Source organism: Ischnura elegans, chromosome 5 (genome assembly GCF_921293095.1).
Source record: "Ischnura elegans chromosome 5, ioIscEleg1.1, whole genome shotgun sequence".
Classification (NCBI taxonomy): Eukaryota; Metazoa; Arthropoda; class Insecta; order Odonata; family Coenagrionidae; genus Ischnura; species Ischnura elegans.
The window spans coordinates 130039599-130060495 of NC_060250.1; the positions used below are offsets into that span (position 1 = coordinate 130039599).

General features: G+C 41.9%; 1 protein-coding gene across 8 annotated transcripts in view; it reads left to right on the forward strand.

Moving 5' to 3' along the window:
* Nucleotides 1-20897, forward strand: part of LOC124159560 (ras-specific guanine nucleotide-releasing factor RalGPS2) — a 327801-nt gene that overhangs the window by 158488 nt on the left and 148416 nt on the right. The window contains exon 1 of one of the 8 annotated variants that reach the window (XM_046535448.1): nt 19266-20391. The exons of the other annotated variants lie outside the window; for them this stretch is intronic. The gene's annotated coding sequence lies outside the window, so the exon portion shown is untranslated. Of the gene's footprint in view, nt 1-19265; nt 20392-20897 lie in introns of those variants that run through there. 8 annotated transcript variants of the gene reach the window in all.

Below are 20897 nucleotides of genomic sequence, written 5' to 3' on the forward strand. Positions count from 1 at the left end.
CAAGAGAAATATACCTGTGTGCGCGAAGTTTCTCGGGTGACATGTCACCTCTTAACTGCTGAGCCGTGCTTCGAAGGTTCAGCTAAATTCCGTGACTCGAAGAGGAGTACTTTCGTTTACTGAAGGAGGCCTGTTAGGAATGTAATTATTTATCCTTCGTCGCCAATTTGCTTGAAAAGTGTGCATCAGAAACATTAAAGAGCGGCGTCAGTTACCTTGAAGATGACTCCATTGTTGCACAATCGTTCGATCCAGTTCACGGAGTACTCGACTGTCGAAGATCGATGCATCTTGAAGAGGTATGTTCAATCTTCAGAGTGAATAATTATAATGTCAATGATTTGAAGTTGAAATTGCCGTAGATTGGCTGCTATCATGTTTTTATTTATTTCAACGCTCTTCTATGCCCTCTATATCTTATCTCAGGGAGTCCAAATGCATGCTGCATGCTGGTGACTGATCACCCCCTGCCAAACACCCTAGAGGTGGCTCGCAGGGTATTATGTAGATGTAGATGTTATCTCTTTCGTCTGCTATTCATGAACCAGGAAAATACATAAACGCCTATTTTTAGCTCATACTCCATACTTTGTAAGGGAGAAATGAGCCTTCTTACATTTTTCACTGAGTGGTATCGCCTATGTTTCAACGATTTTTGGCTATGTGGTTATCATGGTTCTGCAGTGGTTTGGTGCAATCCTGTGTATTACCTACCCCGAGTGAAATTTTTGTCTTATTTTGGTGCCGCGGTTTGAAATCTGGACGGTAGACCTCTGTAGTTGGTGGGATAAAGTATTTTTTAAGCCTTCCAGTATAGAATGCTTCCTTAATTAATATATCTAGAAAAGATGGTAATAATAACATGTAATAACTTAGTACCTAATTAAAAGGTATTGTGGAAGAGTTTTTTTACATTCTGTACTATGTAATACCTTACATCTACATGTAAATAATACCGTCCGAGCCACCTCCAGGGTGTTTGGCAGGGAGTTCAATCGCACCTTACTTCCGGTGCGATTATACGGATATTCTGTTTACAGGCTTGGTCCGAAGCGAGTTATTACTGCGCATGTACGATTAATCTTGTCTTAAGTTCAAGTATATTCAGCCTCTAGAAAGATTTCATGTACATGTTATCCGGCGGCAAACCACCCGGGCGTTGAATGATAGGGGAGTGTAGTTAAAAGCGACTGTTTAATAACAATTTATTCAACTAACGACAAGCATTCGAAATTTTGCGCGTTTACATAATTGAAGACTTGTATTTCGTGAGGATGCAAGTGCCATTTCATTTTTTCTTTAGTTTCTTCATGTGTTATTTATTGAGAGCTCTTCATCCCCATCCCGTCTTGTGGAAAGATCGCGCCAGGACCAGCACTAGGCAGTTATAAATCTAATCCTTCCCGTGATCACGACTACCATAGTGCGACAGTAAGCACAGAATTTTTTCACGTCTCATACGAAAAAAATATTCTCCGAATTAATTTAGTCTATATTTTGTTGTAGAGTCCTATTTCCTTTATTTTCTTCCCGTGATCACGTCTACCATAGTGTGACGGTAAGCAAAGAATTTTTTTCACGTCTCATAAGAAAAGAATATTCTCCGAATAAGTCTGTATTTGTGCTGTAATCTCCTGTAGAAATCCCCATATTAACTCGCATCCCAATTAGTTTCGGATCAGCGGGAATCCAGAGTGATTTGATTTCTCATCCATAATCTAAATCCATAGTATCGAGTTGAATATATTTATTTTGAATTATGATTTTTTTTATTTCAACCATAATTGTATGACCAGTTTGAAAGTGCGTCTCACTAGTGCCGTTGGATGTCCCATTAGCATTCTTCATTTGCTTGCATTTGCACCTTTGACGTACGCTTCTTACTCAGTTGTTACATCTAGGTCGAGCGAATTTCAAATCCTCTTGCCCTAATGTAATTACGTACTTCTCCGCATTTAGCTCATACATACCCGGCGCGCCCGTTCATCCAAACAATGCTCCCGTTGTTAAGGGCGACGGCAGGGCGTGGCTGGCTGGTGGTGTGATCCTCTGCTCACTCCTGATACAAGCTCCTCTATCTCCATGGGGAGGAAAGGAAAAAAAAGCTGAAGGTGTAAGTGCGTTAGGGTCGCGAAGAGCTTCGTCACGCCATCGCGGCGCGTCTCTTACGCGAGTAATAATGCTTCCTATTCGTTCGTGCATCGCGCCACATTGCGGTTGGCCTGGCAAGTTCATTCCTCATCCGAATATCATTAGCATTTAAAGAGTACTTGAATCTCCTTGGGTCAACGTCATCTCACTCACTCCCGTGGCCTTTTATACCCCAAATGATATTTAGCCTCGCCAACTGTCTGCCTCCAACTCTTGCTCACTTCTGCATCCGCCTCGCTGACTCTCATTTCCCCCATATCAATCAGCACCTCATCCTTCCGTCTTTTTCTCTTTCAGGTCGTCTTCCATCAGGGTTTTCTACCCTGACTTTTTTTTACTAGGGCCTCTTTCTCTCTTTGTATTATGTGCCCTGCCCATCGCAATCTGCGGCCCTTAGCTTCAGCTACTACGTCTGGCGAGTCGAGATGGTCCCTCATCTCCCTGTTGTGTCTTCTCCTCCAGGTTTCGTTTCCTCTTTTTGGACCAAAAACTTTCCTTAACACTTTATTTTCGAAGACAGTTAACTTCTTTTCCGTTCTTTTGTCGATAACCCATGATTCTGCTCCATAAAGAAGGATAGGTCTTGGTATGGTCATATAAATTCTGAGTTTTGTTCTGACGTCATCTACATCTACATAATACCCTGCGAGACACCTCTAGGGTGTTTGGCAGAGGGTAACTTCCGAATGATCAACAGAGTTACCGTCCTTCTTCGGTGGGTACTAGTCAGTCTGTGCATATTCGTAGTTCCTTCTCCAGTTCTACGTCATCCAAAATAGATATTAAAAGCATTTATTTTACGATTTCAGTTTTTTTCCATTAATTAATATTTATAAATTGTTCTTTTGCACAGTACTTCGTCTTATACCCTTATTCATCTACATCTTCATAATACCTTGCGATCCACCTCTAGGGTGTTTGGCAGGGGGTGAACAATCACCAGCATGCAGCATGCAAGAGGACTGCCACATGCACACCGCACGGTCATAGAAATATTACGCATACCAGCAAAATGTAACGCACATTCCTAAGAAAAAACTTTCCAATGGTCAGTAATTCATCTGGTCGTAATTACTTTGTCTAACGTAGACAAGGAACGGGGAAAAAGTTTCTTTTAATGACACAATAATTTTTTGACCTCCTGAGATGTTATGAATGTGCCGAGGAAAGTGTAAAGATTAATTTTAATACGGATGTGGAAGATTGATATGATTTTTTTTAACTTGGTGTTGTAGTTTGGGTGCGTGTTTTTGTAGGGTGTCAAAAATGAGAACTCGTATTTCGCGAGACTCCGTCAGTGGGGGCGTTGGAGGTCAAATGGCGGGAGCGACTTATAGCTTCATCAACGCGAATCGACGCCTTCCGCTACTCTTTTGTTCCCGACCCTCCCACCATTTCTTCTCTTGCGCGTACGACGTAGCAGTATACACTTGCTGGTTAAGTGCCCGAATGATAGTACCTACTGCATGAGCCAACGACATTCAGTTGGGCCGATGACCCCCGTTGCGCTCGTCTGCTGTGTTTTGCTTCTTATTTTTCTCGCGTCGCTCTATCAGGTGGCGGTGTCGCGTCGGTTTTACTGCCCCTGTCCCCGCTCCTCATGTCCGACGCGAAAGATAAAAAGATCCTAGCCGTGGAAGTAGTCTCGTGATGTGTGGAGCGAGTCTCGTTGTTTGCCTTCGTCTATCGCGACACGTTTTTGTTTGTCCTGGCCACGGCGGCTTCCTTTCTCTCCTCTCGGAAAAACCGACGACGCTAAGAGATGTAGCTTTTGCCCCGTTCACATTACCATCTTTCTTAACCAGCGTAAGATGACGTCAGAACCAACGCGCGTTCACACTCAACCATGGTTAGACCCTGGCGACATCTGATGAGTGGTAGAGTAATTCCAAGTGAAAAATGAATTGACAAGAGCGAATAACTCAGAATAACTTGTTGGAAGGAAATATAGAATGTGCAGGGAAAAGTTCTTGTGTTAATTGCAATGATATTGATGATTAATTTAAACATATGTGCATATTATGAGCTGCTTATGAATTAAAAATTACATTCCAGCGTCGACAATCATTGTTCCTTGCTACGTAGTTCCTTGCTACGTAGCTGTAGTTTACAGAGAAATTCGTTCCAGCAAAGATATAGATGAACTAACGAATGACCTTGCTGCTATCCAAGCTTGGTGCGATGCTTGGCAGTTAGAATTAAATTTGGAAAAATGCGTCGTAATGAATTTCTGGAAGAAGAATAACTCCCTACAGCGTAACTATGTCATTCGGGACACGCAGTTAAAGGCAGTTGAATCTGTGAAATATCTAGGGGTTAGACTCAATAATGATCTATCGTGGAATAAACATATTCGAGAAATAACCGGTCAAGCTAATCGTAAAATGGGTTTTGTTAAAAGAATATTAGGAAAGTGCGACGACAAAGTGAGAGAAATTAGCTACTTTTCCCTCGTTAGACCACATTTGGAATACGCTGCCAGTGTTTGGGACCCTCATGAAAAAGGCTTAATAACAGAGTTAGAACGCGTGCAAAGAAGAGCTGCCAGGTATGTGAAAGGTCGTTACGATAGTCTTGTTAGTGTAACTGACCTCTTATTGTTAGATAAACTCGGATGGGAATCTCTGTCGGACCGTAGATTGAAAAATAGACTAAACCTTTTAGATAAATTCAAGAGCAGTGTCTTTTCTGACGAAGTTAACCATATCTTGCGGACGCCAACGTACTACGGAAGATCAGATCATATAAATAAAATAAGAGAGATAGATTGCAGAACAGACAGATTCCGAATGTCATTTTTTCCACGATCAATAAGAGATTATAACGGCAGCAATAGAACGCGTAAATAGATTGCATGACTTGTAGTGTAGCCTACTAACCTATGTAAAACTTAATGCATGTTTCTGAATTTGTATTCTATATTCTATTTCTAACAGCATATAGTAGTATAGTTTGTTATTATACGGGACGTTTCTTGGACGGTGTGGTGTGCATGTGGGAGTCCAAATGGATGCTGCATGCTGGTGATTGATCACCCCCTGCCAAACACCCTAGAGGTGGCTCGCAGGGTAATTTGTAGATGTAGATGTAGATGTAGAAGGTAATTCAAATGTGTTCGTCCAACTAATCATTTCATCCCAAGTGTGGCTTGCATTCTTCTACTGCTCTATTTAATACGAATGAAAGCGAATATTGCTGATAATTAGGTTGATATCAACAACATATACTACTACTTGCCCTTGATTCGGATGTGTCGACAAATCATTGATGTAGGTGAAGAAAATCGAGGACCTAATCTTGAGACTTGAGCCTCAATTTGAGACACTTGTGATTTGGGATGGAGATACACTTTTCGCTGCATTACATTCTTAGCTATTATTGTTTTCTGACTTTGACAAAGGACATGATCCACTCTGATGCTATACCGTAAATTAAAACTCTTTTACCTCTTCTTCAAATGTGGACGAATAACTTGCAGAAATGTGACGATTGTTGAAATTTAACTTATGAAATAAGAGAGAGAACGTGGTAATTTTTGCGATATGTGGCATCACCCGACGTTTCTAAATTTATTTTCTATCGTTACATCTGGCTAGCCGTTAGCCTGATACTTTATATTGATATGGGAAGAACTTTTGTTCAAGGATGAACGTAAGTTATCTTTTTCAAACTGGGACAAAGAACTCTTAACAAAACATTAAAATCATTGTGACCTTCGGATTTTTATTATGGTAGTTTCGCACATTTTACTTAATTCTAGCAAAATATTAATATAGATTATTCAATCTGTCCGTAACAATACAATACGAGCTAATAGCTAATTCACTACGAACTATAAAGTATATCGCATAACTTCAGGTTTAAAATCTCATACTATACAACACATTACGGAATGAATCAATAGCACTTTCCTTTGAATTAATTCTGACGAATATAATTCAACAATAACGGCCGTCTCCTCTTCGAAACTTTATTTTCTGTTTTCTTTCCTCCTATCCCACTTCGTTGCTGCTTCGCCTTCTTCTTTTTCTAACCAGCTTTTAACCAACTTGCGTTCACACACGCATGAACTACCGCCAACCATGGTCGGAAAACGGTGGTCAGAATCCCAACCACGGTTAACGGGAACTTGCGTTCACACCTCGTTTTGTAACCATGGTCGGGGCTAACCGGCGTAAAAAGGACGTAGTGTGAACATCTACATCTACATCTACAAATTACCCTGCGAGCCACCTCTAGGGTGTTTGGCAGGGGGTGATCAATCACCAGCATGCAGCATGCATTTGGACTCCCACATGCACACCACACCGTCCAAGAAACGTCCCGTATAATAACAAACTATACTACTATATGCTGTTAGAAATAGAATATAGAATAGAAATTCAGAAACATGCAGTAAGTTTTACATAGGTTAGTAGGCTACACTACAAGTCATGCAATCTATTTACGCGTTCTATTGCTGCCGTTATAATCTCTTATTGATCGTGGAAAAAATGACATTCGGAATCTGTCTGTTCTGCAATCTATCTCTCTTATTTTATTTATATGATCTGATCTTCCGTAGTACGTTGGCGTCCGCAAGATATGGTTAACTTCGTCAGAAAAGACACTGCTCTTGAATTTATCTAAAAGGTTTAGTCTATTTTTCAATCTACGGTCCGACAGAGATTCCCATCCGAGTTTATCTAACAATAAGAGGTCAGTTACACTAACAAGACTATCGTAACGACCTTTCACATACCTGGCAGCTCTTCTTTGCACGCGTTCTAACTCTGTTATTAAGCCTTTTTCATGAGGGTCCCAAACACTGGCAGCGTATTCCAAATGTGGTCTAACGAGGGAAAAGTAGCTAATTTCTCTCACTTTGTCGTCGCACTTTCCTAATATTCTTTTGACAAAACCCATTTTACGATTAGCTTGACCGGTTATTTCTCGAATATGTTTATTCCACGATAGATCATTATTGAGTCTAACCCCTAGATATTTCACAGATTCAACTGCCTTTAACTGCGTGTCCCGAATGACATAGTTACGCTGTAGGGAGTTATTCTTCTTCCAGAAATTCATTACGACGCATTTTTCCAAATTTAATTCTAACTGCCAAGCATCGCACCAAGCTTGGATAGCAGCAAGGTCATTCGTTAGTTCATCTATATCTTTGCTGGAACGAATTTCTCTGTAAACTACAGCGTCGTCTGCAAATAATCGTAACTTACTCTGCACTACTTCGCCAATGTCGTTTATATAAAGAAGGAATAGGAGTGGGCCAATGACACTACCCTGAGGAACGCCAGAAGTCACTCTAACCTCATTGGAGACTGCACCGTCTAATACTACTCTTTGGACGCGGTCGCTCAAAATTCTCTAATCCAGGAAATGACATCTTCGTCTAGACCATAAGATTTCAGTTTTAATATTAACTTTCCGTGGGGTACTTTATCAAATGCCTTTTTGAAATCAAGAAAAATCGCGTCTACTGGAATGTTGTCTTCCCCGGAGACTAAAATATCGTGGGCGAAAAGCGCTAACTGAGTTTCGCACGATCTGCTTTTCCTGAATCCATGTTGATTTCCCATTAATAAGTTTTGCGCGTCTAGGTGTTTCAGTACCGAGCTGACTACGATGTGTTCAATGACTTTGCAAGAGATGGACGTTAAAGATATCGGCCTGTAATTAGATGGCTGTTCCTTGTCTCCACTTTTAAATATAGGCGTTACATTAGCGATTTTCCAGTCATTAGGTACTTCGTGTTGCTTGATGGATTTACTGAATATTAACTGCAAGTAGGGGGCAAGTTCTGAGGCTAGTTCTTTATATACACGAGAAGGGATTTCGTCTGGACCAGGTGATTTATTTGGACTAAGCGATTTCAATATATTTTCTATTCCGAGCGTACTAATGTCAATAGCTGGCATCTTATGAATACAGGGATTGTCATCGGTCCCGGGTGAGTTTTCGGAAGGCTCCGTGAACACGCTCTTAAAGTAGGAATTTAATAAATTGGCTTTATCGTAACTGCTTGTCAACACATCTCCATTGTCGTTTCTCAGCGAACATACGGTAGATCGTTTACCTTGAACTTCCCTAACATATGACCAAAATGCTTTTGGGTTATCCTGTAACTGCTCTACTAGTGTTTTTCTTTTAAAATTCGTGAACGCATTCCTGAACGCTTCCTTCGTGGCGGCTTTAGTCATCCTATATTTTTTAATTATTAGCTCGCGTTCATTAGCGGATAAATCCGTGCTGACTTTTTTCATTTTAGCATGACACGCTCTCTGTCGCCTCAATGATTTTCTCACTTCCGCGTCGTACCATCTCGGTTCGCTGCCTTCTTTTACTATTTTACTAGGGATGTAGCTATTTATTCCCGAAGTTACGAGCGAAAGAAAAGCTTTCCAAGTATTCTCTACATTTAACTTTAATACTGATTCTTGAAACTCGGGGAAAGCATTTTTCATATGACTCTTAAACCCATCAAAATTAGCTCTTTTAAAAATGAAAACTTTACGTTCTTTTTTAAAGTTTACAGCGGTATTTAGAGAAAACTTTGCAGTTACTACCCTATGGTCACTTATTCCTTCGACAGTGCCAACGTTTATTACCTGATGTGGTATATTTGTCGCTAATAAATCAAGAATATTTTCTCCTCTGTTCGGTGCGGATGCTATTTGAAACAATGAATTAGATGTGAAGGTGTGTAATAAAGCCTCGCAGATCACTTTATCCCTCCCACCAGGAATGAAGCTATAAGTCTCCCAATCTATAGAAGGTACGTTGAAATCTCCACCCACAATCAAGTTTCTTTCAGGATACTTGGATGCTACGCTGTTTATTTGATTTTGAAAATCCAACATTGACGTTATATCTGAGTTAGGTGGTCTGTAATACGAACATAATAAAATAGTTTTGAATTTTGGACATTTAATTAAACACCACACAGATTCAACGCTGGTCTCAGTTACGGTTATCGCTTGGCTGACGATTGAATTCTTTACAGCTATAAAAACTCCGCCCCCAACTCGATTAATTCTATCTTTCCGATAAACAGTGAACGATTTTGGGAAGATCTCATTGTCTGAATCATCATCTGTTAGCCAACTTTCTGTTCCAAAAATGACGTTACACTTCGTACTATGAATTAAATGGTGGAATTCGGGAATCTTATTTCTTAAACTACGGCAATTAACCACAGCCACGATTAAAACTTCGGAACTAGTATTATTGCGATTCGGGAATAATTCTGATTTGCTTTTGTCGAATAGACTATTCACAGGCTCTATACCGCTGATAAATGGAAATGCATGTCTTATTGACACACTATCAAAATGACTTGAGCCTTGACTGCCTTTGAACGTGTTGCTCGACTGACGCTTCTCGTGCTTAAATGTAATACCTGAAACGCTGATTTTTCTCTCTACTTCTCTATTCTCATTTCTGGAAGAATCTTTGTCTGTGAAAAGTTTTGAACTTACCCCTTTATTTTTCAACCCACTAATATATCTACACTCTGCCCTACTCTCTACTCTAAAAAAGACCTACAGTGCTCAAATATGCTACTCGCTACACGACTAGCCGACTCGGCCGTGTAATGGACTCCCGAACGGTTCAGAGGGATCCTACACGATCGGATTGCCGGCCTAAGGTCCACGAAGGAGGCTCCGATGTCCGTGCAGAAACGACGCAGCCTCTGGTTTATGCCTGAACGGGGCATTTGAGGCTGAATAGTCGGTCAGAGATCATGTTCTGCTGTTTCATCCATATGATGCCTTGAGGATATGGTTTTTACGATCACCAACATACTACATCTACATTATATCCTGCGAGCCACCTCTAAGGGGTTTGGCAGGGGGTGATGCAGCCAGCATGCACCATGCAATTGGATTCCCACATGCACACCACACAGTACAAAAAACGTTGCGGTAGATCAGATATTACAAATAAAGTACGAGAGATAGACTGGGGAACAGATAGATTCAGAATGTGGTTTTTCCACGATCAATAAAGACTATAACGGCATCGTTAGAACTCACAAGTAGATAAGATGACATGCAGTGTAGCCTATTAACCTTAATACATTCCTTAATGCATTTTTGTGAATTTTCTTATTATGTCTAACAGCATTTTTTGTGTTCTAGCTTCATGGGAATATTGTCTTAATGCCTAGTTTTTCCTTTGCGTGGGTGTGTAAGTATAATTCGTTAGAATGCGTCACGTTTTTTGGATCGTGTGGTGTGCATATGAGAATGTGCAGGGCACTTGCGAGTATAGGTTAATTCGAGAGGGTATTTTCCGTACTCAACACATATGCCAGTAACGTTTAGCGGTAAGTTCCTCGTTTGTGAGAATTTCTTTATCATCCCTAATTCTGGGGAAGTCTGACCCATGCATGGTTTTGGATTTCTTATCTGGTGGTGAGTCAACGCCGTTATAATTTTTTAGCATAATGGGAAGTGGCTTAACGAGATCCCAAATTTATCAGTCCATTAAGACAGGAGTGGCTTATCACCCTCCCACTTTCTTCCTACGCCTTGCACTTGGGGTTGGTATGATTCACCCAAGCGGATGGGAAAGCACCCTTATAAGCTGTCCGTGACAGCCAGCGGGGGTTCAATGAGTGAGGGTGTCTGGTTGCGAGGATATAGAAGGGGTGGGCGTGGCTAGGGTGGAACTGCACTTCCCAGCAACAATCGCCTCTTGCGACCTCATATGACGTCATCTAACGTGCTCGGCTGTCTCGCCTCACTTCGGAAATTCGTTCCAGAAGTCGTGCCGATAGGACAACGCACATACTATTGTAATTTTCTAAACTTGAATTAAACTAACTCCGGCGTAGGTTTCAACATTTCGATTTTTGGGAATGACGGTTGAAACTTATATCATTGTTATTTCGAGTAAGGTGTATTTTTAAACGCATGCATTAAAGTAAAATTGCAAAAGTACGTGTGCCCTTCTAACATCAAGTTTGAAAAATTCCGCCAATTTAAGGGTGAATCGATTGTTTACTGCATTGGAGTAAGATTCCTACACCCGTCAATTGAGGCTTGGAATAGAAAACAGTTATTTAGGAAACCGGTTAAATTATTACGGAAACAAGGGTAGGATATGGTACATCTACATAATACCCTGCGAGCCACCTCTTGGGTGTTTGGCAGGGGGTGACAAATCACCAAAATGCAGCATGCAAGAGGACCGCCACATGCGCGCCGCGTGGTCTTGGAAATATTACGCATACTAGCAAAATATACATGCTTATTCATAAACAAAACTTGCTAATCGTTAGTAATTCCTAGAGCAAATACATGCAAGGTTAGAACTCTGAAAGAAAAACATGCAATGGGTGATCATAGCGAGCGTTGCCATTAATCCTTTCAATTGAGACAACATTGCTATCCTTAATAGTACGAGGGAAGAATGACATTTTAAATCTCTCTGTTTTGCAGTCTATTTCTTTTATTTTATTCTCATGATCACGTCCACTATAGTACGATGGTAAACGAAGAATGTGATTCACGTCGTCAGGGAAAATATCTTCTTCGAATTTCCTAAGTAAGTTAAGGCTATACTTCAATCTACGCTCCTGTAAAGATTCCCATCCTAACTCGTGTAACATGCTGGAAACGCTGTACTTTTTGGGTAGATTCACGGCGAGAAACATTTGGAACGCGCAGTGATGTTGTCATTTGTTCTAGCATTAATCGTGCTTGTTTTGTTGACTCGAGCTGAGAATCATGGGAGAAGACAGCTTTGGACGCAAAATAGCATTGATTCGTGGAAATCAGTATAAAAAATGAATGATGTTTTGCAATTTTCCACGAAAATAAATTCAATCAGACACGAGTTTCGATGTTACTACATCATTTTCAAGGAACAAATGGTGGTAAGTGCAGTTAATTTATACATATTTAGGAGGCGGGAGTGGGAGAGTTCCACACCAATCACCGGTGGCCCTCGGAAACAACACCCGAAGATAAGAACACCACCACGTGTATTTAAATGCTTTCGTTTCTATGTGCAAAGTTTGTCAACCCTGGAAAAACCCTTTAATTTCCACCCTTTTTACCTCCTCCGGTTTTTCCACTCTCCCCCCCCCCCACCCCCCACGCTTTCCACTTTTACCCATTCCAGCCACCTCCTTGAGGATTTTCCAACCCATTTCTCCTCTCTCTCCCATCAGTTCTCCCACTCCCGCCTCCTAAATATGTATTAATTAACTGCACTTACCACTATTTGTACCTTGAAAATGATGTAGTAATATCGAAACTCGGGTCGGATTAAATTTATTTTTGTGGAAAATTCCAAATCATCTTTCATAATGAATCAATTCCACTCCATCTCGCTTGATTCCTCGAATTTTATAAAAAATGAAAAATTCTGCTCCGGAAAAAGTGGCAGATAAGAAACAGTTCGTCTCGATTTCGTTACTATGTTTCCTGTTCGTTCTTCAGAGGAATTATAGATAGCATCCAATGCACGTCAATTTTTTTCTAACCGCCTCATATCCATTGAGCTGATGTTAAGTGCTTTATTTTATCTTTCGCTATTTTCTGTCTGTAACTCGTACATTTTAAGAATATATCTACCCTTGGCGGCAAACTTATGTCTCTCCTGGCTGCATTCCAATATTTTGTTTAGATGTTTACTTGCTGTGGTCAAAGTTCGCAGTGGAGCAGATGCGCCCCCTGTCTGAAGATATGACGCACGCCGAAGCGCATTCCACTTCTCGGAATTCTTTCCTCTCGGGCGGAATTGTGACAAAGGATCACTTTGTTTGATCGCTGAGCATTTATCTAAAATGTGACATTTGGACTCTTCCTCCGGGAATTCGATGATTATTTCTTATCCGTGGGAATGTTAAGGGATGGAATTGGGATGTCGAGAGTTTTAGACGTAGCGGCGGGCCTGCTTGCTTCCTTGCTCTTGCCATATCTGCGTAATGCCATGAGATCGGCCTTTAATGGCTGGGGAATTTATGTCTGCTGTAAATATGATGCACCGGTTGCAACCCTTTCAGAGCTGGAATAATAAATGCATACATATATGTATCTATGCCTGCGGTAAAAACAGCTAGTATTGCGATTGTAGTCATGACGGCTACCAGAATTTTTGCTATGAGTAAATGAAATGGAAAAAGTTTTTCTTATAGTACGGAATGCTGTTTAGTAATTTCCCAGTGAGTAGCACATAGTTTTGAGCATTCATCTTCATGAATTTTGAGTAAAATAAAAAATTGATATTCATATTTCCATAAGTATTCGCTCCATCCATACCTTCTGTCTCCTCCGTATCTCATCTGAAAGCTGCCTCTCCTCAACCGCCATGTGCAGCACTTCGTCGTTCCTCCTCCTCTCCGTTCACTTTCCTTTACCCTTTTCTTCTCCGCACCCATATCTGTAAATCATCGAGTTTTTTTCGTCCTCCTTCCTACGTGTCCGCACCGTAAATCATCCAGATCAGACTCCTCAATAGCCTTTTTTTTAAGTCGTACTTAAAGATCCTCTTATTAGCTCATCTACGTGTACATAATACCCTGAGAGCCATCTCTACAGTGTTAAGCAGGGGGTGGTCAATCACCAGCATGCAGCACGAAATAGGATTCCCACATGCACACCACATGGTACAAAAAACGTTGCACATGCTTACAAATTATATTACCGCATTCATTCAAAGGCAAAACTTGCCAACTACTCATTAAGGTTTTCTACCAATAAGGTAGAAAGCTAGTCAAACAGCCAATCACAGTGCAGCTCCCATCCAGCCTACGGTATATAAGCGAGGCAGAAACCAACAGCCGACACCTTCGACCTGAAGACACTGGCAGGATAGCCAGCGAAACTGTTGTCCACAAACAAGCTGACGCGGAAGGAAACCCTGAAGAAATGCAGAGATCAAACCATCGCCGCGGAAACCTACGTTCTAACAAAGCTAGAATGTACAAAACGTGCTGTTAGAAATAATTACGTCGTCAGAGAAGCCTCTTGAATTTATCTAAAAGGTTTAGTTTATTTTTTAATCAACGGTTTGTCAGAGATTCCCATCCGAGTTTATCTAAGAGGTCAGCTACACTAACAAGACTATCGTAACGACCTTTCACATACCTTGCAGCTCTTCTTTGCACGCCTTCTAACTCTGTTATTAAGCCTTTTTCATGAGGGTCCCAAACACTGGGTCCTTTCTGTTCATCCTCTACATCTACTTATTTAGGGGAGAATTAAAAGTCGCTACACTTCATTGATTCAAGACTCCTCCTTGTTTCTTGTGGCAGCACCATGTGGACCATCTGAAGGACGCTGCTATTTATGGAGATGTAGAGGGAGGTAATTAACATAATTCTACTTTTATGTGTCTCCTTATTTGGAGTCATCTTGAAGCCACCCCCACTGCTCAGTCCGCCGTCGTGACTCATTATAATCATTCCTTCTTCCCCTTCTATCCGTCTCCCGCGCCGTCGATTGCACCTCCAAAAAAGAAAAGATTTATTTTCGTGACTAGCAGGTTTCTATGACGTCGCCCCCCCCCCCTTCGTCGTCTCGTCACGGGGACTTCGGCCTTCCTTCCCCTTGGAAGGCCAAGGAGTCGTTCCCCATTGATCCGTGTCTGGAATCGAGGTCTTAAGAATCCCTGCAAACTCCCTTTCTTCATGATTTCTCAGCCGCGGTCGACAGAAGTGTTCAAGTTGACGCTGTACTTTTTAGACTTAGGAATGGTATTCGATTAGGTTCTGTATTCAAAGTTTATGACAAAGTGGGATGCATAAGGTTTAGGTAACCGCTTAATAAGCTGGATGAAGGATTTCATAAACTTAGAATTAAGAAGCAGTGGCGGATCCAGGATACGGTCAAGGGGGGTGGGCTAAAATTCCTGCAGTAGTGGGGGTCGGGAAAAATTACCATTCTATGTAATGTAAATTGGATAGGTACCTAAGGGGGGTTCCCTTAGATCAGCCACTGTTACGAAGTGCACCTAAATACTTTACAGTCAATAATTTTTCTTGATAACATGAACATGTTTCGTTGGAAAAGTCTTTCTTATCTGAGAATTCGTTACTACTCATTCCTCAACTCTGATTTCCAAGTACCTGATTTACAAGTATGTCTATCGTGGAATAAACATATCCGAGAAATAACCGGTCAAGCTAATCGTAAAATGGGTTTTGTTAAAAGAATATTAGGAAATTGTGACGACAAAGTGAGAGAAATTAGCTACTTTTCCCTCGTTAGACCACATTTGGAATACGCTGCCAGTGTTTGGGACCCTCATGAAAAAGGCTTAATGACAGAGTTAGAACTCGTGCAAAGAAGAGCTACAAGGTATGTGAAAGGTCGTTACGATAGTCTTGTTAGTGTAACTGACCTCTTAGATAAACTCGGATGGGAATCTCTGTCGGACCGTAGATTGAAAAATAGACTAAACTTTTTAGATAAATTCAAGAGCAGTGTCTTTTCTGACGAAGTTAACCATATCTTACGGACGCCAACATACTACGGAAGATCAGATCATATAAATAAAATAAGAGAAATAGATTGTAGAACAGACAGATTCCGAATGTCATTTTTTCCACGATCTATTAGAGATTATAACGGCAGCAATAGAACTCATAAATAGATTAAATGACTAGTAGTGTAGCCTACTAACCTATGTAAAAATTGATGCATCTTAATTTTATTATTATTTCTAACAGCATATAGTAGTATAACTTGTTAGTATACGTGACGTTTTTCGGACGGTGTTTCGTGCATGTGGGAGTCCAATGCATGCTGCATGCTGGTGATTGATCACCCCCTGCCAAACACCCTAGAGGTGGCTCGCAGGGTATTATGTAGATGTATATGTACCCCTCAAATCGTTTGAAGCATTGAGATCTCTCTTGAGCGCAATTCTGTCGGACTCTGTGTTTTATCTCGTATGTACCTATACAGAACTGCGTCATCGGCGAAGATTCGAATTTTACTGGATGCATTGGTTGTGATATCATTAATATACTAAAAGAATAATATAATGAACACTTCCTTGGGTTACACCGGCGCCGCATCGGAACTACCCATCAAGAACTAGCCTTTGTGCATAGTTGTTTCAGAAATTCTTCTATCCAGCATATGATAACGGAATGTGTTTCCTAGGCTTCTTTCTTTACTAGTCTGAGACGCTGCTTTTACTTTCTATTACTCTATCCTGATTTATGATTGAACTTTTGTTACTGAAGATGGTCAGTCGCGGATAAAAGGCATTCTTAAATTGTCTTTTCTACAGTCTATCTCTCTATTTTATTTTAATGATTTGAATTATTGTGTCGCGCCTAAGTACTCAGTCCTATGTTCAGAACCACTCGGTACGTCTCAGGTTATTTTTGAGGACGGAAGCGGAATGTTGTTCGTTTAGACTAGAAATATGTCTAGAACTGTTCCTGGGGTCGTGCAGATATCATTGTGCTGTGAATTCTATGACTCCTGAGTTTCAAATACTAAAATTCCATCGTAGAATGTTATCCGCAGGGTCCTCTGGTTTCAAGGGGAAATCATATTCCTCTGGTTAGAAGCAGAGGTATCACCTGACTTAATCGAGGTGCGCCCTAACACCTCTGGAATCCCTGCCAGGTGATGTACTTACGTATCAGCTGGCTGTAGTTGGGAAATTGGTTGCTGACTGGCTCCACAGGGGTGAATGGAAAGGAAAAGTCACGGAGAGGTGAGGACGGCAGATGTTGGAGCCAAGATGTGTGAATAACGGCGTGACGGGGGCGGACGTTAAGAGAGCGCGGGGCGGCCGGTCTCCCCGGCAATCGAGGCCTCCCTCTCCCAGTGAAAAACGAAGGCATGGACGGTGGAGGAAGGGCCCGGCGCGGCAGGTGTGTGTCTCTCTGTACTACTCCCGGGAGGGGAGCCCACGACGAGACGCTACGCTGGGGCAGGTGCCGCCGGAGTCGAAACAACACGGCCTTCCCCCTCCACCCACGAGGAGAGGCGAGGAAGCCAAGATGAACCGGTTCATGTCCATGGCGGTGAATCGGTTCTTCTCATAGTTAATGAATCGAATAGAATTTAATTATATATATTTATCTGTGAAGTTGTTAAGTTGGTTCATTCGTAAGCGTGGACAGCGGCTGAGAAATGCGTCAAATAGAAAGGTCGAATCGATCGAAGTCACCTGTTAGAAAGGAATTAGCGAAATGAAGCAGTTCAACGTTGACATGAGCGGGTGTCGATGGCTATCTACGTATAAACCTGCGAGTCACCTCTAGGGTGTTTATCCTCCTAGCATGCAAGAGGATCCCCACAAGAACACCACACGGTCGTGAAAAATATTACCTACGCTTACTAACAGTAAATACGTCCACATTCATGCAGAGGCATTACTTCTCAATGGCTAGTAATTCATCTACATCTACATAATACCCCTCAAGCCGCCTGAAAGGCGTGTGGCAGGGTTTGTTAGGATACCAGCCGTTTACAGATTAAAAAAATGAAGTGCTCTAACGAGGTTGGTACTAGCGTTTATTAAAGACCTTTATGGTTCGTGGGAAAAACGAATTCCCATATCTATCCGTTCGGCAAAACATCTCTCTTAATTTATCGCTTCTATCGGACCTGGAAGTATAGTATGGCTCTAATATTATGATCTCCGTGTCGCTCTTAAACATATCCATTCTCAATTGTTCAAGCAATTTAAACATAGCGCGCAGCCTCCGAGTCTCCAGCGGCTTCCAGCCTAATTCGCTTAACATCGTGGTAACGCTGACTGTACGCCCGTAGCAATTTTTGACGAATCGCGCAGCCTTCCTTTGTATTTTATTCAGTTCGCGGATTAAGTCTTTCTGCACCGAATCCCACCTCTTCTTTAGGGATCTTCCCACTAATTCTTGAGGGATAAATGGTTAGCCAGCATTTAATTTTCCCTTGCAGAAGAGACGAAATTATTTCCCCTTCGAAACCGACTCTTCTTTTGCTTTTCAACGCTTGCCATCTTGAATCACATTGGCAATCTTAGGACACCTACATAATATCCTGCGGGCCACCTCTAGGGTGTTTGGCAGGGGGTGATCATTCGCAAGCACGCAAGAGCATTCGCTGATGCACGCCTCACATATACCTATGACCCATCATTCTTGTGAAGGCAATCTTCCTATGTAGGTAAAACGTGCAAAACATGGTGTTAGAAATACTAGGATAATTCAGATATTTGCATTTAGGAATACACAAGTTATTAAGCTACTGCCTGTCATCTAACCTATTTCTGTCCTTATTCTGCCTTTATAGTCTCTTATAGATCGCGGAAAAACTACGATCTAAATCTTTGTACTCTGTAGTCTGTCTTATTTTATTTTTATGATCAGATGTAACGTAGCATGATTGCATTCGTAGGATATGGAATACTTCATCGGTAAATAAACTACTCTTGAATTTTCATTATGGGTTTAGTTTAGTCAATGGACACTTTTAAATTATTAGCAGGAGCGAGTTATTGCTAAGGAGCGACTGCTATTGCGGTCAGTAGCGTGTACCCTACTTAATTTTGTATGGCCCAGGCTTATTTATTTCCACACCAACGAAAACAGCTCTATACGGCCTTTTACATCCGGTTTATTTACATGTTAACAATTTAACGTGTACAAACAAACATGCCCTGGATAAGGGTAAATTACTCAGGCGGGACTCGAACCCGCGACCTTCTCTTTGGCGGGTGAGTACTTCACCCCTTCGCAACCGAGGCCGGCGTTTAATGCGTATAATTTTAGGTTAAATTATTCGAAGTAAGTATATCCCATGATATTCCATATTCAAAATTTATGTGAAATTATAAATGAAGGGAATTATGTTAGTTTTACTACGATATCTCCACGCGGCGTTCTCAAGACCTGATAAACATTGAAATTTCAGGGGGAGCGAACCCCTCCCACTTCTGTACGCCTCCGATTTCGATTAGAATATGTTCAATCGGCATATGCCAACTAGTCGTTCATTTACGAACGAATCATTCATGAACGGCGTATTTTGTTCCCCGGTCAGTGTTGTTGGGGGCGGAGCTATCCCCCTCCCCTCCTTCCCCTCTCCCGGCGGCAGGTGACGTCTCGCCCTCCCTCCCCTCCCCAAATCCCTCAGCTCCCTCACTCAGTTTCCCTGGCAGCCGGGTGGCAGTCTGACTCCGACCTGAGTGCAATCTGGTCGATTCCTACGAAAAGGCTACAGACGATTGCTCCGCTCTTCGCGGGTGAGGTGCATCCATTCTTAAAGTTCTCTCCGACCGCGCTTGTGTGATTGAGATTGTGCTAGCGAACGAAAGGGATCTACGTGATATTTTGATGGAAGATTGTCGTTGAAAACTCCCGAAACAGTTCGTCTGTCTTGCTGCGGTCAAGAAGTGCTTATCATTGTTCAAGTCTTCTGATTGTGCTGCTGCCATAGTTTTGAAGTATTCGTTTTAGGCCTGCAGATCATCGTATGTTTTAAGTGCTTCTCATTGTTGTTGACTTATGATTGTTGAAGGATTCTTTTATGCCGTGAACAATCATTTTTAAATTGATTGTTGAAGTTTTATTCTCCTGGTCAATAGGGTTCTTTTCGTAATTGTTTCTTTTTGTGTGTTTAATCTCAACGGTGTTCCTAGTTTTACGCTGAGTTCAGCCGATTTCTGCTCGTCTTGTCCTAAGTGCCGGTTAGGAGCAATTTTGTCATCGCTTGCGGGCAAGTTTTATACATGCTAACGACCAGCTGAGGGTGTCTATCGGAATATTTCTTTCTGTTTCTTTCCTACAGTTTTTCTCGCTTTGCGAGGGTCTGTCTCCCGTTTTAGGCAACATTTATTATCCCTGATTTTTCCCTCAAGCTCTCAGGTCTGGCTGTGTTTCCATTTGACCTTGTGTTGATTCTCGAGTTTTGACGTGGACCAGCGAAAAGCTCCTCAATCGAGAGGCGAGTGCTACAGGTGTCTGGTTGCCCTGGGGAACGACAGATTCCGGGGCAGGTGTGGTGCGTGTTGATCTATTTTTTGGGGTGTGGTCCTCTTCCGTTGTGGCCTCCCTCGTAGGCGTAGCTGGCTGTCTTCTCGGCCCTCCTTGTGGCCAGTGCTGTGAACCGCCTCGATATTGACTAAGACGCACATAGAGTGAGTGAAATACACTTTGTTCCATTCTCCCGAGGATTATCGATTCGTCCATCCAATTTGCCGCCGCCGGCGATCAGAGCCACGAGGGAGTCTGCAAGTGCCAACGTGCCGGAACGCGGTGTCGGGAGGAAATTAATTTGGGTAAGTGTTCGTTCGCCTTGTATTGATTGTGATGTCGAAATTACCTCAGGCGTCCGTCACTTGTCGGTGAGGTGTCTCCGGGGCTTGCTGCAGAATGTATCTTCAGAACTTTTCACCTCTCATAGCTCAATTTGTTGCAGTGGCGTAGCCAGAAATTTCGATCTGGGGGATAGAGGGGTCCAAAACCAGGGGGGAAAATTTATGAAAAGCAAGGTACCGGGTAATGGGTTTTTAACTAATTTTAACATTTTTCATAATCGAAAAAACATAATTTGTTTAAGAAATGTTTTGTAAATTATTGATTTTTCAATATTTTGTTTTCTTTTGCGAAGGAAGATCAATTGTGCTTTTATCTCTCGGGGGGGGGGGGGGGGGGGGTCCGGAACCCCTAGACCTCCCCCCTGGCGGCGCCACTGATTTGTGCGTTTTCATTCCGAATTTGAGCCAAAATTTTAAAGGGCTGCTGGTTCCGTCGTCTAGTTTTCGCGAAGGATTATGCGAAGGGC